This window comes from Physeter macrocephalus, chromosome 9 (assembly GCF_002837175.3).
Source record: "Physeter macrocephalus isolate SW-GA chromosome 9, ASM283717v5, whole genome shotgun sequence".
Classification (NCBI taxonomy): domain Eukaryota; kingdom Metazoa; phylum Chordata; class Mammalia; order Artiodactyla; family Physeteridae; genus Physeter; species Physeter macrocephalus.
Window position 1 is genome coordinate 41,323,197 of NC_041222.1, and position 10,564 is coordinate 41,333,760.

The following is a 10,564-nucleotide window of genomic DNA, read 5'->3' on the forward strand; positions in this document are numbered from 1 at the left end:
GAGTGCTAAAGAAAATGCGCTCTGGATTCAGAGTACTGAGTTAAAATCCTAGCTTCGCCACTGTGTGAGCCTGGATTTGTCACTGATTCTCTCCTAACCTTAATTTCCTCATCTATAAACCAGGAGTACTAAGACCACACAGAGTGTATTTTGGAGTGCCTGGTATATAGCAAGGTTCAAACAAAATTACAGCTGTTTATCCCCTGTTTACATTCAGCAGAATTTACTGAGAGCTTATTATCTGCCAGTCCCTGTTCTAGACACTAAGAATACATCAGTGAACAAACAGCTTGTATTTAGTAGGAGACAGGTGATAAACAACAAATATAACAAATAAGCAAAGTATGTAGCATGTGGGAATGATAAGTGCCATGGGAAGACAATGTAGAAAAGGGCAACTGCAGGATTTGCAACTACAAATAGGACAGCCAGGGAAGACCTTGCTTAGAAGGGGACATTGGCGCCAAGGCTCGGAGGAGGTGAGGGAGTGAGGCAGGCAGAGATCTTGGAGAAGAGGGTCCAGGTGGATGGGAGAGCCACTGCGAATGTTTTAAGGCAGGAATGTGGCTGGAAAGTTCCCAGCTGGGCAAGGTGGGCAGGGTGGCTGGAGCGGAATGAGGCAGGGGATGCAAGAAGGAGAGGAGGTCAGACAGCCACCTTTCAGGTGGATGGTATGGGCCCTGTCCCCATGGCGAGGACTTCGGCAGTCACCCTAAGACAGGAATCCCTGCGGAGTTTTGAGCAGAGGAGAGATGTGACCTGTCGTGTGTTTTTCAAAGAGCTCTCTAGCAGTTGTGTTGAGAAAAGGAACCAGGGCAGGGGTGGAAGCAGGAAGACCAGCCGAAGACCACTGAAGTTACCCATACAAGAGATGAAGGTGATAGCAGTGAAGGTGACCAGAAGTGCTAGATTCTGGCTGTATTTGGAAAATACAGCTAACAGGAGTTCCTGATGGATCAGCTGTGGGGTATAGATTAAAGAGAGGAATCCGAATAACTCCTTGGTTTTTGGCCTGAGCAATCAGATTCACAGGAGTACCTTTATCTAAGATGGGGGGGGTCTTTGAATTGAGTCTTTTGGGGAGGAAATAATCAGTAGTTCAATTTTATTTCTTTTTATTGAAGTATAGTTAACTTACAATGTGTTAGTTTCAAGTGTACAGCAAAGTGATTCAGTTATACATATATATATACACTTTTTCAGATTATTTTCCATTATAGGTTATTATAAGATATTGAGTATATAGTTCCCTGTGCTATACTCAGTAGTTCAGTTTTAAAATGTTAAGTTTGAGATGCCTGTTAGGTCTTCAAGTGGAGATGAGGAATAGATGGTTAGTCAAGTGTGATGTTTGAGAGAGGTCTGGACTGAAGATAAAAATTTGGCAGCCACTGGCATATAGAAGGTATTAATGCCTTCAGGGTGGATTAAGTCACCAAGAGAGTGAATATAGATGTAGAAAAGGGCAAAGGATAGGGCCCTGGGGCACCCCAATTCTTAGAGAGCCAGGAGAAGAACTGAGAAAGAGTCCAGTTAAGGAGACTAAGAAGGAATTAATTAAACTCTTTTCCTTGAAACAATTTCTCTTGGCTTTTAGGATACCATATTTTCCTGTTTTCCTCTTACTTCGCAGCTCACTCTTCTTAGTCTTCTTTGCTTTGAGGTGGATGAAGTGAAATAACTGTCCAGTAGATTTCATAGGATGGAGGTCATTTGTGACCTTGACAAGAGTGGTCTTGGTGAACTGATGGGGGTGAAAGTCTGATTGCCATGAGATCAAGAGACAATAGGAGGTGTGGGCATACAGGCAACTTTGAGGTGTTTGCAGCCCAGGAAAAATGGCAAATTAGAGTAATACTAGAGGGGAATACGGGGCTAAAGGGACATATATGTACATAAAGACAGGAGGGTGTACACCATGTTTTTGTGCTGAAGTGAATTATTTAGGAGAGGACAATTGATGAGCAGGAGATGAGGAGATAATTTCAGGAGCAGTCATTAAATAGTCAAGAGGGGAAGGGACCATGGTGCCAAATGGAAGGGCTTGCCTTAGATAAGAGCAGGGACATTACATACATGAGACAGGAGGGAAGGCAGAGTCGAGCAGAGAGGCAGGTAGGATGGAAGCCATGGGGTGGGAAGATGAGGTAGTTCTTATAAAAGTGCTTTTATTTTTCTCAGTGAAATGAGAAGTAAAGTTTTCAGCTCAGAGTGGGGAAGGGGAGAGGTGTTGATATTTGAGGATAGGAGGTGCAATGCAGTCATTTCAGAGTGTGGGAAAGTAAACTGACTAGGGAAATGCAGAAGGGCAGTGTTGAGAGCCCACTTGAGATTTATGATCATAAATTTAGTGACAACAGTTAACACTGTTATTTTTGTCCAGCGTGTTAAGCTGGACAGAATCAGGGTTTTGCCTGGCAGGTAGTCCCAGGAACAAGGAAGTGAGGAGTGTATGCAAAGGGATGATATAGTGATGACTATGAAATCTAATGTGCGTAGGAGAGATACGAGAATATAAGGGCAATGAAGAACAGTGGGAAAGTACATTAGAGGTCAAAATGGGGGCAAAGAATTGTTCAAATGGGGTTATTAGAGTAAATAAGCTGGAAGAGAAAGACGTGTTGATCAGGGAACAGGACCCTTGAAATGAAAAGTTCAGCGGTGGTGCTGTTATTTGGTGATGCAAAGGTCCAGGGTACCCACATGACAGACAGTAGGGTGGAAGGGGATATGGTTGCAGTTTAGATACTAGGGTTTCAGTTGGGTCATTATTCTACAAGGATGCTAAATTCACCGAAAATGTCAGCAGGAATGAGGTGGAGGTGCGGAACTCTGCTGTCAGATGCTAGAATCTCCAGGAATGGGGGGTGGGGGGTGCACAAGAGAGAGATGTGGCAGAACATAGCAACAAGCAGGGCTTGGTATGGTCTTATGGCAGGTACTTCAGAGCAGCTGGGGGTTTACAGCTGGAGGGCAGAGGGGAGAACTAGTCTAACTTGGGTATTAATTCTCTGGGTGTAGGTGGACCTGCTCTTCTGAATTCTACTCTCTAGTATCTCAATAAGCTCCCTTCCCTCCTTTGGCTCTGAGAGGCCATCCAGGGTGAGGTATTTATTCAGGGTTACAGGGTCAGAAGGAAACCAAGGAACTGTCAGGATTTTCACTCTCTTCTCTGCTACCAAAATACCAAGGCAGTGTTTTGGATATTTAAAAGAATATTTAAAATGCCGTCGTTTGTTTCTGCCTCTGTGCAACATTTGTGCTGCGGAAGGACAGGGAACTGGTAACCATGGTAGTGGAGCAGAGCGGTGGTGAAGCGGTGGTTTTTAAATGGGTGAACTTCAGGCAGGCGGCACCCAGAGCTCAACCTCATGGCCTCCTCAGAGCTCTTTGTTCATTCAGCTTCCTTAGGGAGAGAGCTTGAATTCTTCCCCGCTGGGAAGCAAGCTTTGAAAGGGGAGGTTTTGCCAGATTCCCTATGGGGAGGGTGTGTCCCTGGGAGCAGGTTTCAGGGATCTGCCTGAAACCTTGGTCAGCAGGGAACTTTGGGCACCCTGTCAGGAACGGGAGAGCCTGTGATAACAAGTAAGCCAGCTCTGCGGCATCCTGGATGCCGAATTCCTACACACTGTCAGCTCTCTCACTACCTGTCCCTGGACAGGTGGCCGCTCATGGCAGTGGCCCAGAGCCCTGGCCCAAAAGGCAGCCCGGCAGGGCCCCCACAGGACGATACCTGGTGCCAAGAGGGGAGAGGAAGAGGGCGGGAGGCCTCTGCCACATTCCTGGATGGGGAGCCCCAAGAGCCTTTCCAGGACAAAAAGTGCCCCAAGTGGACACAGGGCAAGGCAGGGCAGGGCAAACCCAGGCTGCAGCTCGAGTCCAGGGAAGTCTCATGACTGCAGTGTTTTGCTGCAGGTTTCCCAGCTGCTCCGGGCGGGAGGCGGTGTGGGGTGGTGGGGGCGAGGAGGAGGGAAGTAAACAGAAGACCACAGAGAGAGCCAGTTCCCTGCGTTCAGAGAACACCAGCCGCCTCCGGTCCCCGGTGGGTGGCTGTATGTGTGGAAATGAAACTGGGAGGGGAAGGGAGAGAGGGAACAAGTAAGCAAGCGCTCCTCGGCTGTTACCCACCCACCTCGCCTTTCCTGACCCACCAGCCCACTCCCCCTCTGGGGTGACGGGGTGGGAGGGAGACGGTTCACGAAGCGCCCACCCCCAAGTACTCGTAGCTGGTTCAGCTGTCGGTGAATCAGACAGTCTAAGCAGCTGTCACCTGCGCTCAGGAGGGGAACAGGGGGCGGCCTTGGGAAGGGGGAGGATGGGTGAGTGGAAGATCCAGTACTGGCCTGGGCGTGGGGTGCCGCCTGGGGCTGGGAAAGGGGTGTCCACCTTCCAACACATGCACATTTCTCAACCCGGTCCCCACGACACGGGGGTATCGGGGGTCGGGGGTGGGACGAGGGCCTGGGGACACAACTTAAGTGGGAATTGGAAGCAAGGGAGGGGCTGGGAGGGAGGTTGGAGTGTACTGCGGCGGGAAGCGCTGGGGTGCAGGGCTGGCGGGGGCCGCGGGGCAGGCTGCTGCCCGCCGCCTGCCCGCGCGCGCGGGGTTATGTGAGGTAACCGCGAGCCGGGCGGAGGAGGGAGGCGGCGGGGGCCGCGGGCCGGGGTGTCTAGCGCTCGTTGGACAAAGAGATGATGAAACGTGAGCGCTATATTTACCAAGGGGGTGGAGACCGAGCCGGGGGGGCGGAGGGCGGGGGGGTTAAAAAGGACAAACTGTTCCACAACAACTACAGGAAACACAGCCCATCTGACTCACCGGGAGGGCCCGCCGACCCCCTCTCAGGCTTAGCCTGGAGGCCGGCGCGGGGCTGGAGGGCGCGGAGGGTCCCCGGACCGACCCAGCCCAGCGCTACGGCTACAGCTGGGGGATGGGTTGATTTATATAAACAAAAGCAGCTTAGATCCAAGGGCTACGTGCGTGCGTGCGTGCGGCTTTTGTGGGGCAGGGGAGAGCGCGGAATGGCACGAATGTTTCCTAACCCCGTGGCCCCAGCATCCAGTGGCCCGACCACCGCGGGAAAGGCTTGCCTGCAAACTTCATGAGCACGATTCCTGCAAAGTCATCTCCTCCCGCACAGTCTGGCCAGCCGGCCCGCCCCACCCCGCCGGCGGCCGGCAGCACACGCCTCCCCCGCTCTCCCCCCTCCCCCGCGCTAGCCCAGCTCGCGGCGCTCAGAGTTGGGGTGCGGTGCGGGCTATGTTTAGAAGCTGATGTCATCCGACACCCTACTCCGCACTGTTCCCAAGGGGACCGTAGGGCAGGTTTTCCTCTTCCTCGCGGGCGTGGGTGATGGAGAAGGTGCCTTCTCCCCGCACCCCCCCCCCCCCACACCAGTCTTCCCCCAGGGAATGTTTTTTTAAATGCAACCCCGCCAGAGTTATGAAACGGGGGCCGTACGCACAGAGGGCGCAAACCCTAGGGCTTGGGCCGCGAGGGGCCAACGAGCAGCCTCCGCCCACTCCCACCCCTTCCCGACCGGGTGCAGGGGCTAATTTCAAGGTTAGCTCACGCGGGCGCGGGCGCCCGGAGCTTCTTGCACGAGTTTGGGGCGGGTTCCTCATCCCCTAATCTAGGGCAGTTTGTTCAACTGCAGTAAAGGGAGCTTGGTGTTCCAGCAGGGAAGGGATTTCTGAGAACTGGGACTGTCCTCAGATGAACTCGCCTCCTCCGGCTGCTGCTGCTGCTGCGGCCGCCCGCGGAAGACTTTTTAAAAGGGCGACGCCAGGCCGGGGCGCGCGGCCGGCGAGTGGCTGCGCCGCCCGCCAGTCTGCGGCCCCAGCCGAGCGCCCGCCCCCGAGCTCGGGTGATTCACCGTGCGCAGCGTGGGGCTCCTCCGAGCGCGCAGGGCTGAGAGCTAAACTTATCTTCCTACATATGCATGAACGGGTGGCCTTTCGGCTCGGCAAAGGAGAGGCCTGGAGTTTTGCGGAAGGCTGCTAAATGGAGCGAGAGCAAAGTAGGGCGTTGTGCAAGTTTTCGCGCGGGCCGGAGGCCCCCCCTCCCTCTCCAGCACCTGCGTGTTAACTGTCGTTATGGCCACGGGCATTTCAACAGATAGGGAGGGCTTTACCTGATTGCATTTCAAATCCAGGCACACCGCCATTGTTGGAAGCCCGATCCCTTCAGCCCCTCTTGCCTCCTCCCTCCTCCCCAAACTTGCCACCTTCCCCTAATTACCCAGCTTTCACTAAAATAAACACTGCTTCTCCTCCTGCACCCCCGCCCCCCAGTATGCCCTGTATGCCTTGGTGGGATCAATGAAGCCGAAGGACCTGGGTCCTGAAAGAAGTCTGGATCCAGCCCAGAGTGAGGTCCGACACGTGATCCCCTACCCCCAGCGGGCCATCTGTTCTCCTTCCTTCCAACCGGGAGGCTGGCAGCTCTGCCCAGCACCGTCCACGCCTCCCAGCAGGAAAGAGGGAGAAAAGCCAGCGTTGGAACCCACCACCTACAGAGTGGGATTTTAACCTAAAAGTCCCTGAGCCTTGGGCAAGGGTGAGACTGGGCAATGTGTATTTTAGATTAAGCTCCAGGTGATTAGCTCCCCCACCCCCCAGGAGTTGCCGTGGGCTCCGTTTGAATTAAAACCTCCAGGGAAGGGGCCTGGGAATGGTCTGCGTGTGCCTGGAAATACCTCACTACGAGCTGGGTTGGAAAACTGGCCTAGTTGAAAAAAAGGGTGGGATTCTGTGACCTCTCCCCGACCCGACACGGTTCCCACAAACTAGTTTGAAGAAAGAAGCAGCACTATAACAAGAAATTAAGGAATAAAGGATTTAAGGGATTTAGGACGAATTTATATTTGTGCCTGCTAGCCAATTAAATATTGATTTAAGTTATTCTCACCTTCACTGTCCTAAAGAGCTGCATTTGTAAATGCACAGCAGATGAGGTGGTGTTTAAAGAACCCAAGTCTTGCCTAGAATTTTTTGGTTGGAGGGAGGACCCCTGGAGTATTTGGAGTTTGGAAGGGACTACAGAGATGTATTAATCTAATCCCATTAATTCACAGATAAGGAGATAGCTCTAAGAGGTTGCCTAAGGTCACACAGCCACTCTCAGGCCCAGGAGGCCAGTTCCCTGCCCCACGCTGGCCTAAACTGAAAATCAGCTGAAAATCAGCTCACTGTAGGCACTGCCTCTTAGGAGGGGTGATAATGGTAATAAAAAACTTTAGGATGCACAGAAAATCACACTTAGATGTTCTTGCTACAGGCCATTGTACTTGAGAACTGGGAAAATAAAGCCAAGGTTTAGGCAGAAATTAGGGAGGAAAATACATACTTACAAACTGTAAGCACAGTTCTAGTCTTTGAATGCGAATGTGCATGCTCCTCCCAGTTGGTTTGTGTGTATTTGAAATGTGTATTTACAAAGATTAACTTGGGGAAAAACAGACTTCTTATATTTATGTGTTATAATATATACTTTACTATAAATTATTCATTGCAGTTTGGAATGATTCACATTGATCTGGGATAATTTGTTTTGCCAGAATTTTAATTGGGACAGCCACATGCTGGCAAAACAGCATTAATTGGTTTTAATTATAATATGCACTCTAGTACAGAAAGGAAATCCTATTGTTGAAAACACAAGAAAAAATCCTGATGTAGGAATTATTACTTGTGAGATATCTATATCTATATCTATAGTTGTTTTTAACATATAAACCTCATTGAGGACAGACTGTCTTTTCATTTCTGTATTCCCCCATGCCTAACTCACTGACAGAAACATAAATATCTGGAGAGTGAATACGTGGAAGAGGAGAAAAAGGAGAAAGCAGTCTACAGTTCTAGAATTGTTGGGTTTAAAAAGATATTCTAAATCAAGTAGTAGTTATGTTTGTAAGTGTGTGAGAGAAATTCATGTAAATGAACTCTGAGTTGTATTTTATTACTTTCTTGTATAGCTCTGAAATGAATGAGTTGGAAGGGTTTATGTCCAGTCCAAACAAAATTAAAGGGAGTTAAAGAGAAGAGGGCAAGAAGTAAGTCTATATAGAAAAGAAACAAAATACACAAAAACCTATGATGATTGACTTATTCAAGTTCCTGGATTACAATCTTCAAGGAAAGATACAAACTTTCCTTCTTTTCTGGAATAACCCCGATGTTAACTCTAGGGCTTTCTGCTATCTGAAGGTGCCCACTGCAATGCCAGTTACAATGCAAATCTGAGAGACGGTATAGGCCGTGCTCATGGGAGTCCTGGAGAGATCCTGCTGGTATTTGTGGTGGACCTTAAAGAGGCAAGCAAATGTGAAATTTCTAACTGATCTTGTATCCTTGGGGACAGAGTTTGTCCCAGAAAAATCGTGAAGTAGGCAGACTCCCTTGGGCTTCAGTGAATTCTTTTCTAAAATTAAGGGGATTGGAATACAAGAACTCTAAGATGGCTTCACTTTACATGTACCTACCACCTACCTTAGTAGGATGGTGACGATGATATTCTTAGTTGACCAGCACCCCCTTTCTAAGCTTCCCTTTCCCATGTAGTCACCTACTGCAGTATTTTTCTGTACCACTTTAAAAGCAAAGTCGAAATAAACTACAGTAGACTTCAAACTAGAAGGGTAAAGTTGAGACCCTTCCTTTAGAGACCAGGAACCTGATGTAACTTTCCCAAACCTTAACAAAGGCTAATAGCCAGTGCGGGGTATGGTCAGACCTCACTGGATCTACATCACATAGAAACAGGTATCCCTCACACCCACTTAGGAAAATAAATGTATTTTTAATCAATTCTGCGGATAGTACACCTCCTGGAAGAGACATTGGCCCTAGATTCTTTTCTCAGCTATCAAGATGGAAAACAACCCCATCATTCCTACAGAGGGAGAGGCAAACATAGTTAATCAGACTCTAAGAGTCATACTAATTGTTGATCAAGTAATGCCACAGTATTCAATGGCTAAGGATCTCTGGCTGGTTCCAGTTCTTAAGAATCTGTTAAGCAGAGTTAATATTTCACAAAACCGAAGAGTTCAGTTGTGAAGCCCGAAGAGCTAGGAATCAGATTTATGTTTTCAATGGAGTTCTGTCACAAGTCACTTCCTTGCATCTCAGTCTTCATATCTGTTAAGTGAGGGAAGGGATACATGCCCTAACATCCCACAGGAGTCTGTGGAAAGAAAATGAGCTAGGAATGTTGTTGTTTTTAAAGTTTTAAAAGTTATGCAGGGATTTTTGTCTCCATTTATTTTAGGGAGGTTACAATAGCGTCAAAACAAAACGAAAACAGCTTCCTTAGAATAAATTGCACGAGGGAAGGAGAGGAATTGAGCTATCACAAAAGAAAAGATGAAGCGTTTCAAAGTAAGACTAGCCAGACAGAAGAAGGACTATGCTTTAAAACAGAACTTTTGTCAGCGCTGCATTTTTAAGATGAATTAGTCATAGTTAATGTATTGGGTGGAAGAATTATTAAAAATCTGCCCCCAAGTATGCTGCATCCCGTAACGGAAAAACGAATTGATGCTTTCTCATTTGTGTTTATTCTTGAGCAACTTGGCCTGACATATTTAGTTTTTTTAAAAAAAATATTGACTCACTTTGCATTTATTTATCACCACTGCCCTCCCATACATATCTCGATTTTACCATCAGCAACACAAAGTACAAGGATGTGTTCAGTTTCACTACAGCTCTTCGCGTTTACAAGTGTGCAGCGCTGGCCTTCGGAATGCCCTTCTGATTGGCTGAGCCAATGTCAGTGACATCAACCAACTTACTTTTGATTGGAAGGCTGGTTGCTGGGACTGTAGCGTTTGCAGGAAGTCACTTAACTGTTTGCGAGCTGGAAAATGAAACTGAAGTTCTCTTTTGTCGTAAGAAGAACGCAACCGAGTAGGGAAGGTGTATCCCACAGCTCCGCAAGCTGGAACGTGAGCCAAGAGGCCTGGACCGGCTAAGGGATTGAGAGACACTCCCAAAGATGCGAGGCTGCTCCTTTCCAGCCTCCCGGCAGTTACCCTTTTAAATGTCAGCGTTCGAGGCTGTAGAGGTAGCACGAGGCATCGAAACAGAACTGTCGGATTGGCCGCACGCCTCAGTTCTAGACGCACCTCTCCACCGAAAGGCTGTTCTGACTGGCAGGGGAAGAAAGTAAACAGAGTTGAATCACCCTCCCCACTGGCCAATTGGAGGGGGTTTGGATTGTGACGTGATGGGATTCTGCGAAATTGTTACTGAGCGAGAGAATGCCGGAACGGTGCGGACCGGCAAGAGCAGGGGCTCAGAAGCCGTCAGTGGACTGGGGGAAAAGTGTCTCTTAGACCTGGCGCTTGGTCCGGCCCTTGCCACCCACGTCCGGGTGGTTGGGTGAATGTCCTGGGGCTTTGGCTCGACTGAAAAGGCGGCCGAGGGCGTGTACCTCTCTTGCAGTTTCCTCTCCCAGCGCCTCGGGGGCGTTTTCGGTCGAATAAACTTGCGACCGCCACGTGTGGCATCTTTCCAGGGGAGCCGGCTCGGAGCAGACTGCGCGCCCGTCGGGGGG